Here is a 27,454-nt window from a genome sequence, read left to right as displayed (position 1 = left end):
TGTCATTTAGTGAATTACCTGCCTCCTCTATTGTACAATATAGTACGCTAGTGGCTTGATAAAATTAATGCACCCCAACAAGTGAGCAATTTACTTTTTTCTTATAAAATCAGGACTGGTAAGTTGCTATGCATTCTTTTAGCTGGTGATATAGATCAAAAACAACTTTTTAAAAACAAAAGTCTAAATGGAATTTTATGGACAAGCAATCTTCAAATTAAAATGTTTAGATATTCCTAGGTGTCATCATAAAAAATGGGATTAATTGGTGATAGTGAACTTAATGCTTAAAATTACCTTGATAAGCTTCACTCGAAATGAAATGTCCAACAATAAGGGATTGGTTGAATAAATCGTGTTATACAGTCAGATACTATTTAGCCTTAAATAGGAATTTTTTTTTAAGATTTATTTATGCATACAAGAACTGGGGTACAGGCCAGAGGTGTGGGGGGTGAGAGGATCCACCAGAGGCAGAGTGGGGAACAGAACAGGTAGATTGACTGAAACACACTGCTGAGGGGAGCAGCAGGAGAGTCAGTAGAGGTCTGCTGTGTCATGTGGGTATCTCACTGGCTGGGGATCGAACTCATGTTGCAGTGGCTGTAGATTGCTTCATTGGTTTCATCCTAACCCCTTGCGCCACCAGCAAGGCCCTAAACAAGAAGTTTTTGGAAGAATACTATGACATAGAAAGATGCTCATTGTGTTGTGAAATGTCAAAGAACAATTTACAAAATGAATAGTGAATGACTGGTTTTACTTTTGCTACAATGTATAATAAATGGTACATTCCAGGCCTCAGTAGTACAGGAGAATAAAATAGACCCTATTCATATCCTCCAAATGATAATTCTTCCTGTCCTGCCCTTCCCAACCTGACAGATTTTGGTCCATCCTGCAAAACCTCCTCAGTTATTTCTGAGAGACCTAAATGTCAGCAGTGACCACCACAAATTTATCTTACTGTTTTTAGCTTTCCTTTGTTCATAATGCTGCCCTTTTTGATCCTCACTGAAGATGCTACTGAGAATCTTAGACGCTTATCAGAGAAGCTGATTCCTGGGTCTGCCAAAGCCCTTCATTTCAGGGTGACAGAGGTAATAGGTTTTGTTCAGAAGTGGTAAAAAATAGTTTCCTTCTCAGATCTGGATCTCTAAGTAAGTTTAAAGACCACACCCCACTCAAGAAATCAAGCATTTCCTCTCATTGCTGGTCTTCATCTTTTATCCACAAGGGCTCAAACATAGCAGATCAAAGCAGAAATTGCCAATCTCCCAAACCAACATGATGTTTCCTGTTTTACTTTCTGGATGATTGGCACCATCTTCTGCCTTGTTAACTCAAGCCAGAAGCCTGAGAGGCATTCTAGACTCCTTGTTCCTTTACGTGTAACCTCATATCTTCTTCATTCTTTTTTATAGCTCTCTTGGAAATCTATTCATTTTTGTCTATACCATTGCTGAGAATTTGGACATGCATTTCTCATCTGGATTATATTAATAGCTTCCTAATCATTCCTGAAGCTTCCAGTCTATTTTCCCCTTCTGATTAAGCCTTCACACTTCCTTTGCATGGAATCCATGGCCCTTAATGGTTTAATCCTGGTACATCTCCATCCTTTCTCTGCCACTCAGTTTTCCCCACAAATACTCTTTTGGGTGTTTCTACTCCCCTAGATATCTGTATCTTTTTTTTTCTTTGTAAAACATATATAGCATAAAATTTGTCATTTTTAAGTGTGTAATTTAGTGGTGTTAAGTATATTCATAATGTTGGCTAATCATCACCGCTCTCTATGTCCAGAACTTTCCACCATCCCAACAGAACATCTGTGTGTTTTTACATTTGCTCTTCTGAATAGAATGCCCTACCTTCCCATTGCCACCCCTGTGCCTTCTAAAAATCTCTCCAGTCTTGGTTCTAATGCACCCTTTTTTTTTTTTATATTTTATATATTTTTATTTATTTATTTATTTTTTTAAAATAAATTTTATTGTTATATTCCCCATACAATTGCAGCCCCCCCATTCTGACCCCAATCCCTCCCCTCCCGACCCCTAAAAGTGTCTCTGGTTCATAGTTTTTTGTTGATTTTGATTTTCACTTTCTTATAGTTATTCATTTTCCTGGTCCCTTATTTAAGTTTTCTAGATTCCTGCTATGAGTGAGACCATCCGGTATTTTTCTTTTTCTTTTTGGCTTATTTCGCTGAGCATGATCCCTTCCAGCGCCATCCATGTTGCTGCAAATTGCATGTGTTTATCTTTTTTGAATGCTGAGTAATATTCCATGGTATATATGTACCACATCTTCTTGATCCAGTCATCTATTTTTGGGCATTTGGGTTGTTTCCAAAGCTTAGCTATTGTAAACAATGCTGCTATAAACATAGGGGTGCAGGTGTTCTTTGGAATGGATGTTTCTGTGTCCTTTGGGTAAAGACCTAGGAGTGGAATTGCTGGATCATATGGAAGCTCTATGTTTAGTAGGTCCAGAAATCTCCACACAGCTTTCCACAGTGGTTGGACCAGTTTGCACTCCCACCAACAGTGCAGAAGAGTTCCTTTTTCTCCACACCCTCGCCAACATTTGTTGTTGCTAGTTTTTTTAATATGTGCCATTCTCACTGGTGTAAGATGGTATCTCATGGTAGTTTTGATTTGCATTTCCCTGATGACAAGTGATGTTGAACATTTTTTCATATGCCTGTTGGCCATTTGCATTTCCTCTTCAGAGAAGTTTCTTTTTAGCTCTTCTGCCCATTTTTTGACTGGATTATTTTCTTTGTTGTTGTTGAGTCTCATCAGCTCTTTGCAGATTTTTGTGATCAGTCCTTTATCATTAGTGTTGGGTGCAAAAATGTTCTCCCAGTTGGTGGGGTTTCTCTTTGTTTTTGTTATTGTCTCTTTTGCTGTGCAAAAGCTCTTTAATTTGATGTAGTCCCAGCTGTTTATCTTTGCCTTCACTATCACTGCTTTGGGTGATGTGTCTGTAAAGATGTCTTTGATGTGCAAATCACGTAGTGTTTCGCCTATATTTCCTTCTATATATTTTATGGTTTCAGGTCTTATGTCTAGTTCTTTAATCCATTTTGAGTTGATTTTTGTGTATGGTGTGAGGTGGTGGTCAAGCTTCATTCTTTTGCATGTAGCGACCCAGTTTTCCCAGCACCATTTATTGAACAAACTTTCTTTACTCCAATGCATATTCTTTGCTCCTTTGTCAAAGATTAGTTGACCATAAATCTGTGGGTTTATTTCTGGATTTTCTATTCGATTCCATTGGTCTGTGTGTCTGTTCTTGTTCCAATACCATGCAGTTTTGATGATTATGGCTTTGTAGTATAGTTTGAAGTCTGGGAGTGTGATGCCTCCATTCCCTTCTTTTTTATTCAGGAGAGCTTTGGCTATTCGGGGTTTTTTGTGATTCCATATGAATTTCATCAATAATTGTTCTATTTCTTTGAAGAATGACATTGAAATTTTGATTGGAATAGCATTGAATCTGTATATTGCTTTTGGAAGGATGGCCATTTTAATAATGTTTATTCTCCCAATCCATGAGCAGGGGATGTCTCTCCATTTCTTTGTGTCTTCTTCTATTTCTTTTAACAGTGTTTTATAGTTTTCTTTGTATAGGTCCTTTACCTCTTTTGTTAGATTTATTCCCAAATATTTGATTTTTTTTGTTTCAATAACAAAAGGGATGGTCTTTTTGATTTCTTCTTCTTCAGATTTATTGTTTGTGTATAGGAAGGCTACTGACTTTTGCGTGTTGATTTTGTATCCTGCCACTTTACTGAACTGATTGATGAGTTGAATTAGCTTTTCTGTGGAGTTTTTGGGGTTCTCTATATATAATATCATATCGTCTGCAAATAGTGATAGTTTGACTTCTTCTTTTCCTATTTGGATTCCTTGGATGTCTTTCTCTTGTCTTATTGCCCTGGCTAGGACTTCCAGTATTATATTGAAAAGCAATGGTGAGAGTGGACATCCTTGTCTTGTTCCAGATCTTAATGGAATTGCTTTCAGCTTTTCACCATTGAGAATGATACTGGCTGTTGGCTTGTCATAGATGGCCTTTATGATGTTGAGGTATGTTCCTTGTATCCCAAGAATTTCAAGGGCTTTTATCATGAATGGGTGTTGCACTTTGTCGAAAGCTTTCTCAGCATCTATTGATATTATCATATGGTTTTTATATTTCTTTTTGTTGATGTGTTGGATAACGTTGATTGATTTTCGGATGTTAAACCATCCTTGTGCCCCTGGAATGAATCCAACTTGGTCGTGGTGAATTATCTTATGGATACATTGTTGGATTCTGATAGCTAAAATTTTATTGAGGATTTTTGCATCAGTGTTCATTAGGGAGATTGGCCTGTAGTTTTCCTTTTTTGTGTTGTCCTTGTTCGGTTTTGGTATTAGTGTAATGTTGGCTTCATAAAAGGTGTTTGGTATTGTCCCTTCCTTCTCAATTTTTTGGAAGAGTTTGTGAAGGATAGGCACTAATTCGTCTCTGAATGTTTGGTAGAATTCATTTGTAAATCCATCAGGTCCTGGGCTTTTGTTTTTGGGGAGGTTTTTGATTACCATTTCAATTTCGCTAATTGTAATTGGTCTGTTTAGGTGTTCTATTTCTTCTTTATCTAGCTTTGGGTGATTGTAGAGTTGTAGGAATTTGTCCATCTCCTCTAGATTGTTAAACTTGTTTCCATATAACTGTTCATAGTAGTTACTGATTATTCTTTTGATTTCTGCTGTGTCCGTTGTGATTTCTCCTCTTTCATTGATGATCCTGTTTATTTGTGCTTTCTCCCTTTTTTCCTTTGTGAGCCTGGCTAGGGGTTTGTCTATTTTATTGATTTTTTCAAAGAACCAGCTCTTGGTTTCATTGATCTTTTGGATTGTTTTTTTAGTTTCAATTTCATTTATTTCTGCTTTGGTTTTTATTATTTCTTTTCTTCTACTGGTTTTGGGGTTTTTTTGTTGTTCTTTTTCTAGATCTTTGAGCTTCGAGATTAGGTTGTTTCTTTGCGTTCTTTCTTGTTTCTTGATGTGAGCTTCTATTGCTATATATTTTCCTCTTATTACTGCTTTTGCTGCATCCCATACATTTAGGATATTGGTGTCCTCCTTGTCGTTCAATTCAAAAAATTTTTTAATTTCTTCTTTGATCTCCTCATTAGTCCAATGGTCTTCCAGTAGTGTGGTTTTTAATCTCCATGAGGTAGGAAAGTTCCTTGCCTTCTTTTTATGGTTTATTTCTAGTTTGATGCCTTCATGGTCAGAAAAGATGGTTGATATGATTTCAATCTTGGTGTATCTGTTGATGTTTGTCTTGTGCCCCAGTATGTGATCGATCCTGGAGAATGATCCGTGTGCGCTTGAGAAAAATGTGTACTCCGTTTTTTTGGGGTTTAGTGTTCTATAGATGTCTGTTAAGCCCAATTGCTCTAGGTCCTTATTTAGAGCTTTAGTTTCTTTACTTATTTTTTGTCTTGTTGATCTATCCATTGTTGATAGTGGTGTGTTGAAGTCTCCCACTACGTATGTGTTTTCTCTGATGTCTGTTTTCAGAGAGGACAACAGTTGTCTGATATATTTTGGTGCTCCTTCGTTTGGTGAGTATATGTTAATGAGTGTTATTTCTTCTTGAAGTATTGTCCCCTTGATCATAATGTAGTGACCATTGGGGTCTCTTTTTATCTTTTTGAGTTTGAAATCTGTTTTATCTGATATAAGTATAGCTGTTCCTGCTTTCTTTTTTGGTCCATTTGCTTGTAGGATTGTTTTCCATCCTTTAACTTTGAGCCTATTTTTATCTTTTGTAGCTAAATGTGTTTCCTGGAGACAGCAAAAGGTTGGGTTTTGTTTCTTAATCCAGGCTGCCACTCTGTGTCTTTTTATTGAAGAGTTTAGTCCATTTACATTTAGAGTTATTATTGATATGTTAACATCTGTATTTGCCATTGTGTTTGTCTTTCCTTTGATTTTATTTATTTATTCTTTTAATAACTTTTTTTTTTTTTTTGGCCTTCTTTCATTGTTATTCGTCCCTCTGAGGTTCTGGCTGTAGGACTCCTTGTAGTATTTTTTGGAGTGGGGGTTTAGTTGCAATGAAATTCCGAAGTTTCTGTTTGTCTGGGAAGGTCCATATTCTTTCTTCAAAGAGGAAGGAGAGCTTTGCGGGATAGAGTATTCTTGGTTGGCATCTGTTTTCTTGGAGTCTGTTGACTATGTCCCTCCACTCTCTCCTTGCCCGTAGTGTTTCTTCGGAGAAGTCTGATGTCAGCCTGATTGGTTTTCCTTTGAATGTTATCTGTTTCTTCCCTCTTGCCAGCTTCATTATTTTTTCCTTGTCCTGGATTCTTGGGAGCTTTACTATTATGTGTCTTGCTGTATTTTTCCTTTCGTCGTGGAAGTTTGGTGTTCTTCTTGCTTCTTGTATATCAATTTTCAGCTCCTTCTTCACATTTGGGAAGTTCTCTTCAATTATCTCTTTGAATATTTTCTCTGTTCCTACATCTCTCTCCTCTCCTTCTGGTATTCCTATAACTCTTATATTTCCTTTCCTCATGGAGTCAGATAGTTCCCGAAGTCTTTCTTCGTTCTTTTTCCTTCGTACTTCTCTTTCCTTTTCTGTTTTGGTTCTTTTTATTTCTGTGTCTTCAAGATTACTTATTCGTTCTTCCATTTCATCTATTCTGCTTTCATTGCTTTTCCCGGAATTCTTTAGTTCTTCCATTAATTCTTTGATCTCCTGCATTTCTTTTACTTCCCTCTTTAGGGACTCAATTTCTTTCTTCTGACCATTGTTTTCCCTCTCTAGGGACTCAATTGCGTTCTTCTGATCGTTGATTATTTTTCCCTTATCATTGTTTTCCTTTATGACTTCTGTTAGTTTTTTAATCACGGCAATTTTAAATTCTCTTTCTGGAAGGCTCAGAAATTCTTCCAAGTTATTGTCTTTGCAATCTGGGGGCTGGCTTTCTTTTTGTGGTGTGCTTTTTCTCTGGAGAGTTGCTAGGTTGCGTGTGGTTCTTCTCCTCCCTACTGTCTGTTTTCTAATTTGCCGTATGCGTTGGGACACTGTGTTGTTGGGACTGGCCGGCATCTTGGGTGGTCTTCTCTGTTCCCCTCTGGTTCTTCCAGGAGTCATTTGTCAGTTTCAAGCAGTCTTTACTGGAGAAAGGTCCCTGTTCTAAAATGCCGGTGTAGGGACACACTCCCCTGTGCGCCTGGTCTGCCCCGGCGGTGGGTTCCTGCTCCCCTCTGGGCTTGGACTGCAGGCCAGAGGGGGTCTGGCGTGGGCGAACTTCCCCCGCTCACCTCTGGCTCCTGAGGAAGCCTTCTGCAGGTAGTCTTTACTGAAGAAATGTCCCTGTTCTAAAATTGTGATGTGGGACACACTCCCTGCGTGTCTGGTCTCAGGCACACTCTTCTGCGCACCTGGTCTGCCCCGGCTGTGGGTGCTCGCTCTCCCTGTGGGCTCAGACTACTTGTTCAGAAGGGGCCCGGTGTGGGCTAACTCCCCAGCTGGCCACTAGCTCCTTCAGGAGCCTCTGCTGGCTTCAAGTCGCTAGGTGGCGCCAGAGATCTCTCCTAGAGCCCTTGGGGAGCTGATTTTCCACCCCGTGGGACAGGGAGCAGAGCGGGGATGGTAGGGTACACCTCAACGGCTTTGGGGTGCTGTGTCTGCCTTGTGCCCCACCGTCGTGGGGAACCCACGCCCCTAATTTCGTGCCCCGGGTCTCAGTTCCAAAGCCCTCAGTTCCAGGACGCGGGCTGTAGCTCAGATCAGTGGCGTGGGAATGGCGCCTTTTGAATCCCGCTCCCCTGCCTGGGCGCCTTGTTCCTGCTCACTCAGGATGGGCCTCCGCAGTCTCCCCCTAATTTCGTGCCCCGGGTCTCAGTTCCAAAGCCCTCAGTTCCAGGACGCGGGCTGTAGCCCAGATCAGTGGCGCGGGAATGGCGCCTTTTGAATCCCGCTCCCCTGCCTGGGCACCTTGTTCCTGCTCACTCAGGGAGGGCCTCCGCCGTCTCCCCGCAAGCCTAGGTCGCAGGTGCGGGGACCTGGGCAGCAGGCGCGGGGACCTGGGCAGCTGCGATCCGGTCCGGCTCCGCGCTGCTTTCCGAGCGCAAGCTTACCGGGCGGCCGGGGCTGTGTGCTGGTGCTGGTCTCCTCCCGGGGGGTGGGGCTCTCTTTAATGGCGCCTGGAGCTCGCCTCCGCGGCGGATCCTGCAGGGTTCGCCTCAGCTCCCGTTCACGGGGTGTGGTGGCTGCAATAGTTCCTTTCCACTCACAGTCCCACTTGCTGCGTCCGTTTTTCTTGTTGCCCGTTTTGGTTTGTTGTTTCCCTCCTCTCTGCTGGTCGGAGAGTGCCGACTTTGTGGGCGGGGGAGGGGAGCAGGGTTCTGCGCTTCCCTCCCTTCTGGTCCTCTTTTATGGCCACTTTCTTCTTCGGGCAGTTTGCTGGAGTCGTCCGTTTATCTTCCGTGTCCCAGTTCTCACTGGGACCTGCCGCTTTTCCTCCCTATTAACTTTTTTTAATGGGAGATCTTACTCGCAGCGTCTCCTCGCCGCCATGTTGCTCCGCACCCTTTTTTTTTTTATATTGAGTAAAGAGAGTTGTGTTTTTATTATTTTATTTTTTTAAGATTATTTATGCATATAAGAACTGTACAGGCCAGAGGTGCGGGAGTGTGAGAGGATTCACCAGAGACATAGCGGGGAGCAGAACAGGCAGACAGACCGATGACACTGCTGAGGGGAGCAGCAAGTGAGACAGGAGAGGTCTGCTGCGCCATGAGGGGTATCTCTCTGGTCGGCTGGGGATTGAACTGATGCCGCAGAGGCTGCGGACAGCTTCACAGCACTGCGCTCAATACCCTGTGCCACTAGGGACACCCCTCTAATGCACCTTTTCTAAGAAACTCTTCCAGTTCTTTTGGACTTGAGTTAGTTTCTTGTGGGGTATTTTTTTTTCTTGCCAAGTTACTTTGCATCTAATCCTAACATGACACATCAATGATATGATTGTAGGTTTATAAGGCTCTCTTCCACTAGACTTTGAGGACTTTGAACAATCTGAGTCTTATCTCTGCATCCTTAGTTTCTAGCATTTTGCTTGCTGTGAATAAATGATTGGACTCAGTTTCCTATCAGCTATGCAAATTAACACTTGGTCACATGCTAATATTGAATGAAAATCAGATGGCAGTTCTAAAAGAAATTAAAAAAAAAGATTTATTTATTTATACAAGAACCTGGGTACAGGCCAGATGCGCAGGAGGGTGAGAGGATTCACCAGAGACAGAGTGGGGAACAGAACAGGCACACTGATGAAATACACTGCTGAGGGGAGCAGCGGGTGAGACAGGAGAGATCTGCTGCACCATGTGGGATTCTTGCCAGCTGGCGGGGATCAACCAGTGCTGCAGAGGCTACAGACAGCTTCACAGCATGGCGCTCAACCCGCTACGCCACCAGGGAGGCCCTAAAAGAAATTTTTTAAGATTTTATTTATTTATGCATACAAGAAATGGGGTGTAGGCCAGAGGCTTGGGTGTGTGTGTGAGAAGATTCGCCAGAGACAGTGGGGAGCAGAATAGGCAGATCTAATGAAATACACTGCTGAGGGGAGCAGCGGGCAAGACAGGAGAGGTCTGCTGCACCATGTGGATTAGCTCCCTGGCCAGGGATTGAATTCATGCCTCTGTGGCTGGCCATAGCTTGATAGTGCTGAGACTTTAACCCCTGTGCAACTGGCGAGGCCCCTGAAAGAATTTCATAAATACAGGGTCTTTCCCCTTTCTATTAGATATTCCATGGATATTTGTTTTTGAGCATTGCTTTGACTATGTAATTTCTCAGGCAGTAGCCTCCTGTATTTGTAATTTTAAATGTGAATAATGGGTTGAGTTAGGAGTATACTTTAACTGGGTGAGGGAAAAACATACAAAATGCTGAAATTATGTGTGATCTCAAATATCCAGAATAGTGACTTTCCAAAACTGCTTTGTCAGGTTATGCAGTAAAAAAAGGAAATGGAAGTCTGACTATTTTGTGCTATTTGATGGAAAAATAAGTAAAAAGACATTGGAATGAGTCAAAAATACTAGGGCTTAAGGGCACAGCAATTTCTTTTTTCCTTTTTTGTTCAATTTTTCCCCCTGAGAACAGGAAATATATGGAAACAATTCTGAAAAGATATATCCGCTACTAAGTCTTTTTTGAAGCCCCTGTCTCACAGTGGTAGTTTGACATACTACTTCTGGCCCTGATGTGAGATGCTGAATTTGTCAAAAGGGGCAGGACAGGCACTTTAAAATTCCTAGAATAGAAATTATATGTGTGGCTCTATCATCCATGAACTCCTTTTGCCTTAAATCAAGTGAAGTAAAATCCTAAGCATACCATTTAAAACCCTGTGCAGCCAGCTGCTCAACTAGAAAGGTCAATCTTCATCACTTCATTTACACTGTATAAACATATTTGTGGAAGCAAGAGAAGAGACCTGAATCAAGAAAAATACGTAGTCCAGTAAAGTGGTTCAATTGTCTAATCAAGGCATATGACTTGAACACAATTTGAAGGGTCCTTGAAGTTTCTTTTTTGAAAGACTTGAAATGAAAAATTTGCTATTGACCTGACATGAGTCATGCAGGTCTGATTGAAGTTCCTGCATTTTCTTTTTTCTTAAAATCCTGAATTGTACTCTTTTATTTTCTTTCCTGTTGGAGTCTAGTGAAGAAAGGAAGTGAGAGTAATTTAAAGTGAAATTAGATCATACACCTGCATATAAGTGGTAGTAGTATTTTAAATTTACTATTTATGATATAAATGACTTAGCTGTAGTTTCTCACATTGCACATTTAGAAATTTCTGTTTTAACACATTGAAAAAGTGGCTTGTTAGCATGATTTACCATTTTAGAATTTTTTTAAAGATTTATTTTTTAATTTATGCATACAAGAACTGGGGTGTAGGCCAGAGATACAGGGGGTGAGAGGATTCATCAGAGACAGAGTGGGGAACAAAAAAGGTGGATCTACTGAAATATACTGCTGAGGGGAGAAACGGGAGAAACAGGAGAGAACTGCTATGCCATGTGGGTTAGCTCCCTGGCCGGGGATTGAACTTAGGCCAGGCCATAGTGGCTGGTGATAGGTTGATAGTGCTGAGGTTTAACCCCTGTGCCACCAGGGAGGCCCTCCTTTTTAGAATTTTTAAAGTCATCACTTATTTCTTAGATTCCCTTTTTAAAAATTATCCAAATTTGAATACTGATAAGAACAATCTGATTGTCATTTGAAAATGTCCACTTTTAAGATTTAAGCCTACCTCATCCCCTGGTATTTTAGGATCTCTTTCTATGTTGATGTAACAATGTCTTTTTGCTCCCCAAATATGTCATTTAAAATGTAAGTAGCAGTTCAATAGAAGGAAGGATATTTAACACTGACACATATTTCTAGCATGTGTAGCAAAAGCATTTTATTTAAGGACATTCTGTATTTTCTAAACAAAGTTGATGTTGTGATTTTGTTCATTTATTTGTCTAAAAGTATGTGTAATTTAGAGGAAAATGCTTTTTAAGAGAGAAAGTATATGGGAACTGCTGATGGCACTATGGTACTAATAATTTAAGCCATCTGTGACAACTTTCATTTAATCAAATAATCCAGTTATTTTAAAAGGAGTAATTCTGAAACTTTAGTCCTTAATTGAAGAAACCTCATAGACCACAAATCTAGAATATGATCTGCATTGGTGCTGATGAATTACTCTTAAATATCTTCCAGTGGAGAAAACTTTAGAGGTTTACTCTGGATCCTTCAAGTGTTTGGGGACATGAACTCAGCTTTTTAAGAGGTTGAGGGTAGGGGCTTCTGAAGAAGAAAGGAAGCTTTCTCCAGGGTCCTAGAAATGAAACATATCTATAGGTTTTTGGATTTAGGTCTATGTAAAAATAATTAACATGTGAAAAAATTATTGTGTGCACTTAACTGATGTAGAAGATATAACATTTTTTAGTTGAGAGAGTTATTTTTAACAATGGAACAAAAGGATAGAGTAAAAAGTTGATCTATATTCCATCTCTGATCTCCAGTCTCTGCCCTCCAGAGGCAACCACTGTTACTAGTTTCTTTTTAAAAAATGTTTTAAAGAATTATGTTTAACTGAGGTAGTGTTTATTTACAACACTGTATATTTTTAGGTGTATAGATTTGTACCTCTACAAGTGTATATATCATACCATGGTCACCATTAAAGCACCAGTAATCCTCCACTATCGTCCATTTTAACCCTCTTCCCTTTACTCCCCACCCTCACCTACTGTAGTCTTATTTTTGCAGTCACATTTCAAGGTTTGGTTTTTGGTTTATTTTGTTTCTTCCTTTGCTTTTTTATATTCTATATTCGATGTGCAAGTGAAATCATATGATATTTGTCTTCATCCTTCTGACTTATTTCATTTAGCACAATCCCTGCCAGTTCCATGTTGTCCCAAATGGCAAGATTTCATTTTTTTAATAGCTGAATGATATTCCATTGTATGTATATATATATGTATATATACACACACATATATATACTACATCTTTATCATCTATTGCTGGGCACTTAAGCTGTTTCCATAATTGCTATATTGAACTTAGGAGTACATAATACCCTTTAAATGAGTGTTTTTGTTTTCTTGGGTAGATACCTAGGAGAGCGATTGTTGGATCATATATTACACCTATTTTTAACATTTTGAGAAACTTCCATACTGTTTTCCATAGACTGGACCATTCTACGTCCCCACCAGTAGTGTAGGAGGGTTCCTTTTTTTCCACACCCTCAACATTTGTTGTTTCTGGTCTTTTTAAAAGGCCATTCTCATGGGTGTGAGGTGGTATCTCATTGTGGTTTTGATTGATTTGCATTCTTCTGATAACAAATGATGATGAACACTTTTTTTGTGTCCCTCTATGTCTCATTTGTAGAAGTGTTTATTTAGCTCTTATGCCCATTTTTTGATTGGGGTGTTTGTTTTCTTTTTGTTGCATTACATGAGTTCTTTGTAGATATCTGATATCAGTCCCTTGTCAGATGTCTGGTGTGCAAATATTTTCTTCTATTCAGTAGGGTGTCTTTTAATTTTAGTTATGGTATCTTTCACTGTGCAGAAGCTTTTTAGTTTAATGTAGTCCCAATTGTTTATATTCTCTTCTGTTTTCCTTGCTGTTGGAGACAAATCCCTAAAGACATCACTGAAGCTTATGTTGTGAAGTGTTTTGCCTGTGTTTTCTTCTATAGATTTTATTATGGTTTCAGGTCTCACATCCAAGTCTTTTATCCACTTTGAATTGATTTTTGTGTATGGTATGGGATAGCGGTCTAGTTTCACTTTTTTGCATGTGGCTGTCCAATTTCCCCAACACCATTTATTGAAGTGGCTTTTCTTGTTCTAGTGTATGTTCTTGGCTACTTTGTCATGAATTAACTGTCCACATTATTGGTGTGGGCTTATTTCTGGGCTCTCAATTCTTTTCCATTGGTCTGTGTGTCTTTTGTTCCAGTACCATGCTGTTTTAATTGTTATGACTTTATAGTATATTTTGAAGTCTGAAAGTGTGATACTATCATTCTTCCTCTTTTTTGTCAGGATTGCTTTGACTATTCAGGGTCTTTCATGATTCCACATGAATTTCAGTAATGTTTGTTGCAGTTCTCTGAAGAATGTCATTGAAAATTTTATTGGGATTGCATTAAATCTGTATATTAATTTGGATAGGATGGTCATTTTCACAATATTGATTCTTCTAATCCGCAAATAGGGAATATCTCTCCATTTCTTTGTGTCTTGTGTTTCTTTAAATGTCTTATAATTTTCTTTATATATTTTACCTGCTTTATTAGGTTTACTCCTAGATATTTAATTTATTATTATTATTTTGCTCGTGTGTGTGTTTGTAAAGAGTATTGCTGTCTTGATTTCACTCTTTTCTAGCTCATTATTTGCATATAGGAAGGCAACTGATTTTTGTGCATTGGTTTTATAACCTGCCACTTTGCTAAACTGATTTATTGTCTCAATTAGTTTTTCTGTGGAGTTTTTAGGGTTCTCTATGTATATTGTCATGTTTTCTGCAAATAATGATAGTTTTACCTCTTTTTTCCCCCCCAATTTGTATTCCTTTTATATCTTTCTCTTGCCTAATTACTCAGGTAGTGGACATTTTTGTCTTTTACCAGATCTTGGTGGGAAATCATTCAATATTTTACCATTGAAAATGCTAACTGTGGGTTTGTCATATATGTTTTGATATGTTAAGATATGTTCCATTGAGGATTTTTGCATCTGATTTCATCAGGGAAATTAGTTTGTAGCTTCTTTTGCTGTTTTCTTGTTTGATCTTGGCATTAGAGTAATGTTAGCTTCAAAAAATGTGTTTGTAAGCATTCCTTCTTTTTCAGTTTTTTGCAGAACTCAGATTGGTAGAACTCGCCTCAGAAGGTGTGTATGGACTTGTGTGTATGTGTGTTACTAGATTATTTTCTTTCTTTTTCAATTCCTTATATCATTGTTCACTTTTGTAAAGTATTTGATTTTTCAGGTGTAGTTCTCCCACCACCATATGTACACATGATCCATCACCATAGTTCCTTGTATACTTAGGTGTGGAATATAGAGAAACCAAAGGGTCAGGAAAAAGACAAAACTTGCAAGATGACCATAGATCTGAGGCATACAACAGGGGAAGGGGAAGGAGAAGGAGAGGTATCAAAAGTTGGCAGGGATAAGCATAATGGACCAGGACTTTTATTTATTTAATTTAAATTTTATTTTTTATATTCCCCATACAATTACAGCCTCCTTATTTTGACCCCAAGCCCTCCTTTACCCACCCCCCACCCCCCATAGAGTGTCTCTGGTTCATGTTTGTTGATTTTGATATTTTCTTTCTTATAGTTATTCTTTTTCCTGGACCAGGACTTTAAAAAAATATTTTAATTATAGATCTTTTGGTTTTAAAATATAACGCAAACATTGCACATCAGACAATGTTTTTTATAAATTTTTTTCATAATCACGGTTTACTATTAGGAATAATGTTGCTCAGTCCCATCCTCATAACACATGGAGCATCAGACCTGTGTATTTGTCAGAAGTATTTTCTTGCAGCATAAACACATTTCAGAGGGGCTTCATGTAGTTAAGGGAAAAACATGAGCTTCAGGTTTGCAATGGTATGCTATTCTTGAAGTAGATATCTTTGAAAACTATAAATTGTTTTATTTTGGACAACCAGTCTTTCAGTTTTTTCGAACCAGTTACTCTGATTATTCTGAAGAGTCATATATATATTATGAACTAGCTATGTATCTATGGGGATCAATAAATAATGGTATAAATAATATAATAAATATAATATCACAAATGTTGAAATAAAATGACAGGATTCATAACAGACCGGTACTTATTGACTTGGCAATACATGTTCTTTGCAACTGTTAATGTATATTTTTTTAAAAATATAATTTTAAACTAAAGAAATATGTATATATAAACATACATATATGTTTGTAAGAGTATATATGTTAATAAATTTATATACAGAAGAATACAAATTAGTGTATAACTAGATAAGTTATCATAAAATATATCCATATAACTAGCACCCAAGTCAAGAAATTAAATATTACAAGCACCCCTAAAACCTCCCTCATGACTCACTCTATCCAATACTACCTTTTTTTCTTCCCTCACTATCACATATCTTTTTCCTCAACCTAATATTATGCCATTTTATGCTGTTGTATGTAGCAATAGTTAATCTTAGTTACTGTGTTGTATTCCATTGTGTCAGTATACCATAATTATAAATCCATTTTGTTTTTATGTTCTTAATTTAGGGCTATCACAGATATTCTTACACATTTTTTCAGTGTGCATATGTGTCATATATATCTAAAAGTGAAATTGCTAAGTCATAGTATCTATTAAGGCTGACTATAAATAAACTATCAATTAACTTTCCAAAGTGACTGTCCAACTTAAATTCTCAGTAGTGTTATGTATGCTGTACTATAGCCTCATCAACATGCTGTCTTTTTATTTTTTCAAAGATTTATTTATTTATGTATACAAGATCCGGGATACAGGCCAGAGGTGTGGGGGATGAGAGGATTCACAAGAGACAGAGTGGGTAACAGAACAAGCAGATTGACTGAAATACACTGCTGAGGGGAGCAGCAGGTGAATCAGGAGAGGTCTGCTGCACCATGTGGGTATCTCCCTGGCTGGGGATCGAACTCATGCTGCAGTGGCTGTGGATATCTTCATATCCCCTTGTGCCACCAGGAAGGCCCACTATCTGTCTTTTTAAACTTAAATATAGAAGGTATATGATAGTATCTCATTTTGATGTTCATTTATATTTCTCTGATGCCTAATAAAGCTGAGCATCTTTTCATATGTTTATGGATGACCTTTTTTGATATCCCAAGTTTGAAGTATCTGTTCAAGTACCTACCTTTTTCTTTTTAAATACAGCTTTATTGAGACAAACTTCACATACTGTACAATTCAATTTAAAGTGTACAATTCAAGGACTTGGTATTTTAAGAGTTGTACATCCATCAATTTTAGAATGTTTTTATTACACCATGAAGAAACCTTACATTCCTTAACTATCATCACCCAACCCATCCTTCTCAGCACCCCACGCCTGCCCACCTCAAGCCTCTGAATACCACTGTGTTTATAGATTTGCATATTCTGGATGTTTCATGTATATGGAATGATACATCCAGTGACTCTTTGTAACTGGAAGCTTTCACTTAATGAAAGTTTCTTTCATGTTTTAACATGTATTAGTAGTTCCTTTTTATTGGTGAATAATATTCCATTGTATGAAATCAATTGCTGGGCATTTTGGTTATTGTTACCTTTTGGCTATTATGAATAATGCTGCTGCAAATATTTTAAGTAAGTTTTTGTGTGCCAACAGTTTTTTTTCTCTTGGGGTTGCAATGTTATTTCACAAAGGCTAATTTGCATACAATAATATCTCTGTAAACATGTTTTTCTTGGACATGCTTAGATAAATTTTTCTAGCATCTTTTATGTTCTATATTGAAGACACATTTTTGTGTAATACCAGTGTTCTAAGGAAAACAGTTTGAGAAAGATCTTTAAGTGGTCATGCTCTTCAACATAATTTAATGTGAGAAGAAAGCCAGGAGCCAGGAACACTTGAGTGATAGATACTAAGTATTGGATTCTCATATCAGAGTTTTTCAATTTGAATTTCATTATTGAAGGAACCGTAGTGAATACGTATGTTAATGTCTTGTTGGAAATGGGACATATTCCCTTGGAAGGGGATAGAAGGCAGATGAGGATTTTAAAAGAATCCACATGCTCTACAAAACAACCTTTTAAAAGAATTAGAGAAAACTGTGGTTTCTAGTATCTTTTTGAGAGGTATCCAAGAATCTTCATCTCTTGAAATTTTGAGTACTATATAGAATTAGTTTCAGATGGGCATTTTCTATAAATGTCAGAGTATGAATTTAGTAGGCCAAGTAGAAAAGACATTACACAGTGGTTGTAATTCGTAGAAGAAAATATAGGTGACAAGCTCTTTAACATTAGTCTTTGCAATATCTTTATGAAGTTATCTCAAAATGGCAAAAAAAAAAAAACCCAGAAGCAAGTGGAACTACATAGAACTAAAAACCTTTTGCACAAGGAAAGAAACCATAATTAAATTGAGCAGGCAGTATACTGCATGAAAGAAGATATTCACAAATCATTCATTGCACAAGGGATTCACATCCAAAATTTCAAAACTTGTAGAACTCAACAACAAAGAAACAAACAACCTCATTAAAAAGTGGGCAGAGGATCTAAATAGACATTTCAACAAAGAAGACAATCAGATGGCCAACAGACACATCAAAAGATGCTCATCATTACTTTCATTAGGGAAATGCAAATCAAAACTATAATGAGATTCTACCACACACCAGGTGGAATGGCTATTATCAACAAGACAAGAAACAAGTGTTGGCAAGAATGTGGAATAAAGGGGTCCTTTGCTTCTCATTGGTGGGATTGTAAAATTGGTGTAGCCACTGTGAAAATCAGTATGGAGATTTCTCAAAAAATTAAGAATAAAAGCAACGTGATTCATCTATTCCACTTTGGTATTTATCTGAAGAATATAAAAACACTAATTTGAAGAGAAATATGCACCTCCCTGTTCATTTCAACAATATCTACAGTAGCCAAGATACGGAAACAAGTGCCCCCAGATAAGTGCCCAACAATAGGTGATTGGGTAAAGATGTGGCATAAACACACAGTGAAATATCACTCAAGTGTAAATAAAAAATAAGATCTTGCCATTTTTGACAACATGGATGGAACTGGAAGGGATTATGCTAAATGAAATTAATCAGATGGAGAAAGACAAAAACTATCTGATACAAATATTACATGATTTCACACTTATTTGGAAGATAAATGAGGCAAATGAATGAACAACAAAACAAACAAAGCCTAGATTCTGACAGAGTGGTGATTATTAGGGGAAGGAGTATGGCAGGACGAATATGTACAAGGGGTCAACTGTATGGTGATATCATAATAGTATAAATAGATGCTGAAATTAAGGCTCTACGCCTGCAATTTTTTAAAAAAGCAAAAAATGCAACCCCATTGTCTTAGATTATGGGAACAAAATGGTGGTTAACAGAAGGGAAGTGGATGGGCAAATCAGGCAAGGGGGTTTATTGTATTGTGGTGGATGGAAACTAAACTTTTTGTAAAGATCTGTAGTGTATAATAAATATCGAACTATAATACTATACACCTGAATACTATATAATGTTATAAATCAATGTTATGTCGATAAAAATAAAAACTAGTGCTACCCTTTTTGTAATAGCTATTAAAGGGTAATTAGCAATATAAACCAAGGAATTTCACTCAGAAGCATCTTATAAATGTGCTCTGATTATAAATCATAAATACTATTTTACACCATTGACACGGATTAAAACCCAAATTAATCCCAAAGAAAAAGCTTTGGTTCTCTAAGTAAACAAGCATGTAAGCAGATAAAGGATAGCATGGTAATTGGGAGAGTTAAAACCTCGTGTGATGTATTGGTTGGTCTAGTCTTTAACACCTGTTACCTAAATCACGTGAAGGGACAGCATTCCTACATATCATATCAAATTGGAAGTTCAGTTCCCACTATGGAAAACCATATGTATTAATTTTCTACATGGTAATAGGGCATTGCATGTTAAGTTTGCTGTTTCCATGTGGTAAACTCCTTGAGTATGATGTATTTTTCTTCTCTTAAAGATTAAAATTAAAGACAAGGGGCCAATTATATTATATTGGTGACCACATGTGCTCAGTAAATTGCATGTGTTAAAGCTTGAACTTTCCCATTCAGATTGGCAGAATTATCTTTGGAAACCATGTTTCCCGGTTGCTTATTAACCATAATTGGACTACTAGCATGCAGGTAGAATTGCAACCGTGAGTAATATCATTAAAAATTCCAGACTCTCAGTAGCAACTTCTAGAGATGGATTTCTTAGAGTTGGAGTTTTGTTAAGTTTTACACTGAAATGTGTAAAATTTTGTTTTGTAAGGTATGTTTCATCTACATCTCCTTGCCTTTTTTTCTGCCAAACCTTGTTCTACGATCCTAAGCACCTAAACTCGCTCTTACTGACACCAGCAGCAGTTCTGATATAAGAATATAAGAATACAGGGCCTTCCCAGTGGCGCAGCAGTTGAGCGCTGGGTTGCGAAGCTGCCCGCAGCCTCTGCGGCACCAGTTTGATCCCTGGCTGCTCCCCGGCCACTGGAGAAGGGTCCCACCTGGCGCGCAGACCTCTCCTGCCGCCCGCTGCTCCCTGCAGCAGTGTACTTCGGTCCTTCTGCCTGCTCTGCTCCCCGCTCTGGTTCTGGTGAATTCTCTTACCCTCCCGCGCTTCTGACTGTACCCAGTGCATGTATAAACAAAACAAACAAACAAATAACATGCCTCTATTTAAAAAAAAGAATATAAGAATACAGTATATATGAAACATTTGTTCAAACAAATACAATAGTGAAAAGCAACACATTAATTGAAATAGCAATTTAAAGAGTTGCTGGATTTTAGAGAGTTCAGTGTTCATGGACACACTAAATTGCTGGAACCATAACAGATAATCATTTTCCATTCCTACTTTAGTCTATAGTGAATTGCTAGTGCATTCATTTCTGTGCAGCTTTGCTGTCTCCCAGCTCTGATTACCTGGAGCATTAGGACTGCAAGACAAATGTTTGCAGGAGGCCTTTAAGGGTAGGTCTGTCAAACAGAATCGGTAGTGAAGCAGCAAAATGGAGAAGTAGACTATTTCAGTTTATATATCCTCTTGGGACTCTACTCTAAAATTTTTCATTTTAAATCTTAGTAAACTGAAAGATTAAGAGATTTCTGCCTCCAGAACAACTTGTTGGACTAAATTCAGAGAGTCTGTCATGGTGTGATCCTGGCCAGGTTTCAGCTAGAGCCCTTTCCTCTCCTGCCTCCCATACCAACCCTGTACCAAAGACCAGCCTTTGCAATCTACCCTCGTAAAGAAACAAACACCATTTCCTCCATTCTCTCATAGTTTAGGAGGTTTGGATAATGCATGGACTCATTCTGTTGCAAGCTATTCTTCCTAGAAGCATGTTGTTTGGAGAAAATGAATGGACTGTCTTAAATATAACAACGTCATTTTTATGATTATCCAAGCATTCAAAGGTTAGTTGCTTACAGGAAGATGTGTTGGAATTAGATGTTATGTACTAAATGGTTATTAGGTTATCAAGTTAGTCCAAAAAACCATTAGCTTAAGATGTACCTAAAAAGACAAGTTGTTTTAGTGTAGGCTCCTTACCATCCCCGAACCACAAAGCCCTCTGGACCCAAAAAGCTCTATAGCTTAAAGTATTGCATCACATGAAGTCCCTTGAGTAAAGTAGGTGGAGACTATTAAGCACATTCCTCCTTTAACTCATTGATTCATTGTAGGCTTTTCTCTCTTCTGTATCTCGACCCTGCTCACCATCCAATTCTAGCTGTTATCTAGAGGATAAGTGATAGGCAGGGAGCAGTTAGCATACAGGCTGATAGAATCAGAGTTTCAGTGGGATTTATTTATTTACAAGTTCCTTTTCCAGAAAGGTTTTAGTTGGAAAAAAAAAAAGTGTTTATAAAAATAATATCTATTCTAAAGATATCCTTAATTTACAACATTTTAATGAGCAAACAGAACCTTTTTTATTTTTATTGTTTTAAGATAGGGTAGGAAGGGAAGGGAAAGACAGTAGAAGCCCTGTAATGAAGTGTGAAGAACACTGACTTGGGAATCACGGCAGCCAATTCTTAATTCTGACTTTGGTCAACACATTGGGATCTTGTGCAAATCCCTTAACCTGTTTGCTCAATGGACATAGATATGCGGGAACAATCTGTGAAGACTCAATTCTAAATTACTATGATTATAAGAGCCCAGTGTATCCTAAACCTTCCAGGAGCTGTAAGGTTTTTGTGACATGTCAGTGCAGTATCTGAAGGCCAATGATACACATATTAAAAAATGAGGAGGCCTACTCATAAGACGGAGACCCTGGTGAATTGAGATTATACTTGTGATAGTGGAGCCTCATGACTGGGGGTCTAGTTGCAGTTTCACTAATAACTAAGAATGAGATTTTGGTTCAAACACTGTTTTAAAATTATTTTTAATTATTTTTTCTCACATCATTGTTAATTTTTGAGCAGTATTTGATTTCTCCCCTCAGGTGTAGTCCTCTGAGTCCTCCTACAAACATAGCCCCTGTGATCCATCACCATAGTCCCGTGTTTTGACCCCTCCTTTTCCCATCCTACATGCCTCAAATCTATGGTCAGCTTGCAAATTTTGACTTTTTCCTAACCCTTTGTTTGGTTTCTCTGTATTCTGCGTATAAGTGAAACCATCAGATATTTTATCTTTTTATTTCTGACCTATTTTACATAGCATAATCCCTTCCATGTTGCTGCAAACTGTATGAATTTATCTTTTTAGAATGTTGAGTAGTATTCCGTTGTGTATATATACCACATTTTCTTTTATCCAGTCATCTGTTTTGGGGCATTTAAGTTATTTCCATAGCTTGGTGATTATAAATAGTGCTGCAGTAAGCATAAGAGTGCAGTTATGTTTTTGAATTAGTGTTTTTGTGTCCTTTGGGTAGATTCGTAGGGGTGGAATCACTGGGTCATTTGGTACATCCGTTTTAGTGTTTTGAGGGGTCTTGACACAGCTTTCCATAGTGACTGGACCAGTTTACATTCCCACCAGCAGTGTAAGAGGGTTTCTATTTTGCCACATCCTTGCCAGCATTCTTTGCTTCTATTTTACCTCTGTAAAGTTTAAGTGGTTGCATTAGGTGGCTTTAAGACTATCCATCAGCCCTGAGATTCTACTGAGAAAATAGGCATTCATAACATTGAAATGATTGAGCCCTCTTTGCTTAGCTCCTAGTGGAAAGGAAGTGGCTGCAGAGAAGCAGATATCTTAAAAAAAAAAAAAAATTACAGACAGTATATTATATTAGACACTCTAATAGCCTCTAGGGACTTTCATAGTTATGCATAGTAGCTGGCTATATATAGTATTTAGCTTTTAGGAGTTCTGCATTTCTGTTTCTCATTTACAGTCAAGACAAAGAGCTTCAGGAAAAGATAAATTTGTCTGCTGTCCAAAATTGTGTTGGTATTCTTCTAGTTGTATTTTTTGGGAAAGGGCATGTTCCTTTGTCTCCAGATTTGGTACTTGCAGCTAAATTTTCTAATATTCTTAATTGTTCCCTTCAAAAGGTGCTTTAAGTTGCAAAATATTAATTCTAGCTCGGGAGTCTTTGTGATCAGTGAAAATTTCAGCTATGTGTCCCATCTCTGTATACACAGTATCTTTATAGATAACTGATTTCTCAGTTCCAGAATGAACAGTCTGTACTTGTGGGACATTAAGAAAGCTAGAGAGATGTAAATCTTAGATGTTCTTGTATGAATTCATCAGGAAGGGCAAATGAAGTGTTTAAAAACTGGCTTTTGTGAGGGTGGCAGAATTTTCTAATTTCTAGTTTCAGTATCTGGGTTATATTATAATACAATACATATATATTATAATACCTACATTATATTATAATACATTCTTCAATCAGTTGGGGAGTCCTATGGTATCTCGGGTGGAGATTTGGAACACATTTTTTTTACCCTCCTCTTAGGAAGAAGTATAGTTTGCCTAGTTGTATCCCACTTACCGTCTCCTAATTTAAATCATCGAAGAATTTTTTAACTCAGATATCCTTTCAGATTTATCATCCTCCTCAAATTCTTCAATGTACAGGATTCTGTTCCTTAAAATTACCAGCTGTGTTCTGTGAATGATCAATTTTAAAGAAAATATATATACATATATATATACACATATATATAAAGAGAGAAAAAGAGTGGGCCTTCCTGGTGGCGCAAGGGGTTAAGCCTCAGCACTACCAAGCTATCAGTAGCCACTGCAGCATGATTTCGATCCCTGGCCAGGAGGCTAACCCACATGGCACAGCAGACCTCTCCTGTATCACCTGCTGCTCCCGACAGCAGTGTGTTTCAGTCAGTCCTCCAGTTCTGCTCCCCACTCTTTCTCTGGTGAATCCTCTCATCCCCCACATCTCTGGCCTATATCCCAGCTCTTGTTTGCATGAAGAAATAAAGTAAATCTTAAAAATATATATATATGTAGAGAGAGAGAATTTGTGTCGTAATTATATGTCCCCCATGGAGATTATAGTAATTATAAATACATTGAGTCCCCATAATTTGGTCTCTTTTATAATTTATTTTCTAATGAATATACTTATGAAATTTTTCATAAATGGTTGAGAGCATCTAAAACAGTAAACCTAAGTAATTCTATCATGGTTACATTAAAACCAAGTTATATAGATTTATTTCAGTTCTTTCAAAGGTTTAATAGATTGACAGATCATAGAAATATAATAAGCAAAGTTTAGCCAAAACTCAGCAGGACATTTGACTAAATCTCATATTTTTGAAGGCCAGGTGGAAAAATATGAACTAGTTTCTAACATAATTAAGAGGATTAGTATTAATGAATCAATAGAGGAAATTTTCTATTATGCCTCTAGGGTTCTCTATTTAGAACTTTTTTTTTAAGGGGTTATTTATTTATGCATACAAGACCTGGGGTATAGGTCAGAGGTGTGGGGTGAGAGGATTCACCAGAGATAGAGTGGGCAACAGAACAGGCAGATTGACTGAAATACACTGCTGAGGGGAGCAACAGGTGAGTCAGGAGAGGTCTGCTGCACTATGTGGGTTAGCTCCCAGGCTGGGAATCGAATTTGTGCTGGTGTGGGTGCTGATAGCGTCATAGTGCTGTGTCTTAACTCCTTGTGCCACCAGGGAGGCCCTGTTTAGAACTTCTTGATCAACATTTTTATCAGTTCTTTGGATGAAGCTTTCTATAGAAGGCATGCAAATTGATTTTGTGAATGACAGAGTATAGAAAGGATATTGAATACATTTGATGACATAGGGTGGTATGGAAAAGATCACTACAAAGACAGCTGACCCTAATTTAATGATAACAGTAAATAGACATAAGAATAAGGCCTTGCACATGTAGGAGACAAACAAAAAAACCCTATACAAATAAACCTAGAATGTGAAAGACTTAAGTGTAGAAGATGTGAAAATGACTTGAGGGGCTAATAGATGGTGAGTGCAGTATTCTTCACACTATTTTGCCGTGAACAAATACAGATAATGTGGTTGCTGGCAGGCTGTGCTACCAGAAGTCTAGTAATAGGACTGGGAAAATAATGTTCCCATTTGATTCTGAAGCTTCCAAATTACAAGAATTCAATTCTGAGTACAGGGTATACTTTAGGAGAACAGCTAGGTTGTTCAGAGTCTAGAAACTGTATCATGTCAGAAATTCAAAATTATGTTATAATTTCTTGGGAAAGTTCTACAGTTTTGCTTTTTGCACTTAGGGTTTTTCTTTTTTACCTCCCATCAATTTTATTTGGCTATATAATCTCATTTGCCATATGTATAGCCAGTTATCTCAGCACCTTACCCATATCTGAAATACCACCACTGTCTGCTATGAAGTTACTATAAATATACTTGACTCTCTTTTGAGTTCTCTATTCTGTTCCATTGGTTGGTTTGTCTATCCCTAGGCTGGTACCACACTATTTTAATTACTTTATCATTTTCTTCAAAATTGTGTTGGTTATTTTTGGCTCTTTTTTTGTGTGAATTTTTTTTTTTTAGATTTTTTTTTAATAGAGGCATGTTTTTATTATTTGTTTGTTTTGTTTATACATGCACTGGGTACAGTCAGAAGCGCAGGAGGGTGAGAGAATTCACCAGAGCCAGAGCGGGGAGCAGAGCAGGCAGAGGGACCGAAATACACTGCTGAGGGGAGCAGCGGGCGGCAGGAGAGGTCTGCGCGCCATGTGGGACCCTCGCAGGTGGCCGGGGAGCAGCCGGGGATCGAACCAGCGCCACAGAGGCCGCGGGCAGCTTCGCAACCCAACGCTCAACCGCTGCGCCACCTGGGAGGCCCTTTTTGTGTGAATTTTTTAGTGTACTTGTTAAGTTCATAAAAATTCCCTATAGGCTTTTTATTGGAATTGTGTTGATTTTTATGGAATAATTTGAGAAACATTGATATGAGTATTCTAGAAAGTTATTCTTGTTCATGAACATAATACATTTATTTTGTTCTTTGAGGTTTTTTAAAAAAACATTTATGTATAGAAGAACTGGGGTGTAGGCCAGATGTGGGGTGTGTGTGAGAGGATTCACCAGAGATAGAGTGGGAAACAGAAAAGGCAGATCTACTGAAATACACTGCTGAGGGGAGCAGTGGGCACGACAGGAGAGGTCTGCTGTGCCTTGTGGATTAGTTCCCTGGCTGGGGATTGAACTCATGCATCAGTGGCTGGCGATAGCTTGATAGTGCTAAGACTTTAACAAACCCTGCACCACCAGGGAGGCCCGTTCTTTGAGTTTTTATATCAGTTTTATACTTTTCTCTGGCAGCATTCTATACATAATTTATTGGATTTACTTCAGGTACTCTATAGTGTTTATTAGTGTTATAATTGGTTTCTTTTTAATTACATGTTCTAGTTGTCTATTAGTGGTATATAAGACCATTGTTAATTTTTATAAGTTTACCTTATATCAGCAACTTTGTTCAATTGTTACTTTTTTAAAGATTTATTTATTTATGTATACAAGTACTGGGGTGTAAGTCAGAGGTGTAGGGGGTGAGAGGATTCCCTAGAGAGAGTGGGGAGCAGAACAGGCAGGTCTACTGAAATAAACTACTCAGGGGAGCAGCGGGCGAGACAAGAAAGGTCTGCTTTGCCATGCAGGTTGCTCCCTGGCTGGAGGGGGATCCAACTCATGCTGCAGTGGCTGGCGATAGCTTGATAGTGCTGTCTTTAACCTCTCTGCCATCAGGGAGGCCCTCAATTATTTTTTAAAATTCTGACTATTCATAGCTTCTCTTGGTTTTTTTTTTTTTTTTACAAGAGTAATGATAGTTTGGAAATAATGGCAATTTTGATATTTCATTTTAAATTCTTTTATTTTTCCCTCTTTCATATATTGTCTAGATCCTCTAAAAAATGTTGATTGAAGGTATACACTATCACCACTTCCATTCTGTTTTTTTTGTTTTCTTGGTATAGTGTATTTTATTGATGATGGTGTATGACAAAGTAGCTCTTCCTAAGGCCTTCCTTTTATCCAGGGGATCTGGGGTGAAACTGTGATGAGGTCAGGGGATTATCAGTATGTTGGATGAGTTGGGGGAGTAAGTGAGGGCACCTCTCTTGGCCCGGGGTGCTCTCACTCCTTGGGGGCCATGTGGACCATAGTTCCACCTCCCTGTTTTTATAACCAAATTCATTTTTATACCAGGAAATAAGCATGACAAAGTGGTCACTGAGGGCAATGCCAGCCCCAACAAGGAAGGTGGAAGAGTGGATGTCACTGTTAAAATCACAGGAGAAAACCTAGTGTACAGTGTAGCCCAGAGTCCCCTTGAACGGGCCCTAAGACAGCAGTTCCACTATCTTCTTGGTGCTATCATATTTGACAGCTTTCTCTAGGAGGCAGATCATATCCACAGCCACACTTGGAGAGACCAGGGAGGGAGAACACAGAAAGCTGTGCCAGTGAACTTCCTGTTAGCCAGGGATCCTTGCCTACAGCCTTGGTGGTGCCAGTAGAAGAGGAATGATGTTCTGGGCAGCCCCTTGGCCATTTCACCACAGCTTCTCAGAGGTACTATCCATGGT

At 38.2% G+C, this 27,454-nt stretch overlaps 1 protein-coding gene across 5 annotated transcripts in view; it reads left to right on the top strand.

The window, feature by feature from the left end:
* The window catches only part of FRMD5 (FERM domain containing 5), a gene marked incomplete at both ends in the record, with an annotated part of 291,583 nt that overhangs the window by 29,936 nt on the left and 234,193 nt on the right, over window positions 1–27,454 (top strand). The gene's annotated exons all lie outside the window — the stretch shown is intronic.

Source organism: Talpa europaea (assembly GCF_964194135.1).
Source record: "Talpa europaea genome assembly, chromosome: 8".
Taxonomy (NCBI): Eukaryota; Metazoa; Chordata; class Mammalia; order Eulipotyphla; family Talpidae; genus Talpa; species Talpa europaea.
This window is presented reverse-complemented; position numbering and strand designations above follow the sequence as displayed.